Source organism: Mauremys reevesii, linkage group 10, assembly GCF_016161935.1.
Source record: "Mauremys reevesii isolate NIE-2019 linkage group 10, ASM1616193v1, whole genome shotgun sequence".
Classification (NCBI taxonomy): Eukaryota; Metazoa; Chordata; order Testudines; family Geoemydidae; genus Mauremys; species Mauremys reevesii.
Window position 1 is genome coordinate 37285493 of NC_052632.1, and position 2844 is coordinate 37288336.

At 52.1% G+C, this 2844-nt stretch overlaps 1 long non-coding RNA gene across 1 annotated transcript; it reads left to right on the top strand.

Annotated features, from left to right (window-relative positions):
• The first annotated feature begins 801 nt into the window (after positions 1-801).
• Positions 802-2378, top strand: LOC120373496. The gene is made up of 2 exons (XR_005585558.1): positions 802-995; positions 2091-2378. It is a non-coding gene; the product is annotated as an uncharacterized LOC120373496 (long non-coding RNA).
• Positions 2379-2844: the final 466 nt, after the last annotated feature.

Sequence of the window (2844 nt, forward strand, 5' to 3'; positions counted from 1 at the left end):
TGTCTCTCATACACACTCCTCTCACTCACAGACATACATGCTCAAGTGATGGAAGATAGGCCATTGTCACCAGGAAGGGCTCAGTGGGGGACCGAGGTGGTTCCCAAACCATCTGCTCCCCAGCATCCCCTCAAAAGGCCATCAGTGCCCATCACCCAGAGACTCATGTCTGGGCAGTTTCAGCTGAGACCAAGGATGCCAGTGGTCTATGGAAGCCTCTAACCCTGCTAAAGGAGACACTTCCCAGGTTGGACAAAGGCACATTAGTGGGGGATGAGGGGGAGGGCTGCTACTCCCCATGCCTGTCCATGGATAAATCAAGGAGTTCAGCCTCCAAGGCTGTGTCAGCCCCTAATCTTGCTTGCTCATGTTTCAAAAATTGCCCAAGAACGAGAGCAAAGGTGACACACAGCAGTTTTCATGAGCACAACAGTCCCCCAGGACATCATAGGAAATCATTAAAAACAGAGGAAAGGCTCAGTCATTTGGGTTACTTGGAAGAGGTCCAGCTCTGTCCACAGGCAGGCTGCAGTGACGCCGTGAGCCACAGCCACGCTCTGGACTTCAGCTGTTGTCAAAAGCCAGACGAGTTCAGCGCGCCTCGCACACAGCAGAGCTCTCTCTTCTCGCCTGGCTAGATGATTTGCTTCTCCTTTGCTCTAACAGGAATTGGCCACTCAGCAATCTGAAGCCAAATGCGGCCTTGGGGAATTTTGACTTCTGACATCACCTCTCCACGGTAACTAGCTGTGATGTCATAGATGCTGATATTGTGAGGTCATACATTTACCCACATGGAAACCGAGGATAGGAAGAAATAGAGCCATCCCATTAATTTCTGCATAACTGACTGGGGGGAAAGGTGATCTTCCTCCAGCAGTGCCCTCCTATCAGCTTGCCTTGGAAGTGATTCAGGCAGGGTAATCCTCTTCACAGCAGAGCCTTCGTACCAGGCAGCTGGGACTCCAGACTCATGAGCAGCTAACGCTACCACAGTGAGCATATCTTTAGCGCTGTCTCAGGCTTGGGTAGTGGAACTTCTGCCCTGCCCCAGAAAGCTGAGACTCCAGAAAGGAGAGGGCCCTCTCCTCAGGGGCCTGGCAATGGGAGTTCACACTCCAGGACTGCAAGCTTCCTCACTGCAGTGTCCTATCAGTGTCAACTGCCACACCAGCACTTTGATCTGCCTTACACCAGTGCCAGCTGGGTCAGACCTTGCCTGCACATTTTTCAAAAACTGCTCAGAAATGAGAGTACAGTAAAGGCAACACACACACACACACACACACACGTCTGCTTCCTTTGCAAACCATCCCGCTGGGCAAATGGTCACAAAGCAAGTCATGTCACACAGCTGGGAAAATGAAGAAAAAGGCTCATGCAATGACTTAGACTGTTCCACCCTAGGTTCAGAACGTGAACTCCCCCTCACCCCACCTGTTACTGCTTCCTAGTAACTGTGTACAGTACACACCTGTGGCCAGGGAGCGGCTAAAGCAAACAGGATAACAACATTGTAACTTCAAACCCTGCCAGCTAACAATCCGCAAAGCAAAGTTCAGCTGCTCTGGTTCCCTTGGCTCCCCCAGCACACAGTTGCCTAGCAGTATTTCTTTCAATGCAGAAAACCAGAAGCCACTGACGGTGAGAATGTGAAACTGGGGCCAGTGGGCGCTCATCACCTCCACACTCACCCTCATGACTGTGTGTGGTCAGGCAGGTGCTCACCAAGGAGGGGGATGGCCGAGTTTTGCTGGAAACCAGTCACAGTTGAGGTCTCTAAGACATCTCAGCACACCCAAAGGAAATGCTAGGCTGGGGTAATCAAGTCTCATGCTTCAGGGCATCAGCTGATCACTACAAAAGTCAGGAAGGAACACTGCACAACTGACCAAATGCCTTCAGGCAGCTGGGGATATTGCCTTCCCCTGAAGCATCAGGCACTGGCCACAGCCAGAGACTGTCTGTGCCAATGGCTGTATCTGGTGTAGCAACTCCAACGAGCCTATAAAGTAATCAGAAACTGGACTCTGCAGTTTAACTCAGTGCTCTGCAACCTTCCAACATCCATTTGAACATTTGCTCCAGAGTGCTGATCCCTGCTGTTGGACCACATTTGGAAGGGCAGTAACAGCTTCTGGAGGGAGCCCCCAGCAACACTTCATGGCCAGACTGATGCCTAGTGATGATGAGGTGGGGAAAGGCATCAACAAAGGCACTCAGAGAACCACACCCCCATGGTGCTCAGCTGAAAAGCATCAAGGGTATGACAGCCCAGATCAGGCTGGGACTTGTGAGAGCTGGGTTCAGTTCCCTGATCCACCACAGAGCTCCTGGTTACAATGTACAATGGGAATAAACTGGGCTGTTTAACAGTCCATGTGTCTTTCCCCACTCCTGCCTTCCTCAAAGGGGCTTTTCTCCAGGAGGGGGAACTTTGGCAGCCCTGCTCGCCCCTTGTGGCTTCAGCCATTTCTTGTGCCATATCCTGGCTCTTTGATCTCCTTCAAGGCCCAGCTGCCCCATCCCCTTTATTCATCCAGTGCTGAAGTCAAAGCCCCACTTCATCATCCCCTCTGTGCCGATCCATTAGGGGCTTCCTCTCCTCTCAGCCCAGGGGGCTACAAACTACACTTCCCTAAGCCAGTGGTGCCCCAGTGGGGTGGATTCACCCCTAGGTGGGTCACCCAGGAGCAGGGGGATAGAGAGGCGGGTGTTTCCTCCTTTCAGCACTGAGAACCAGGGGGAAAGCCTCAGGGAGCTGTAGCCCCGACCCGAGGGGAAAGGGGAACTGCTTTTGTTGCTGCTGCTGTACCTAAGTTTTATGTTGAAGAATTAAACTGT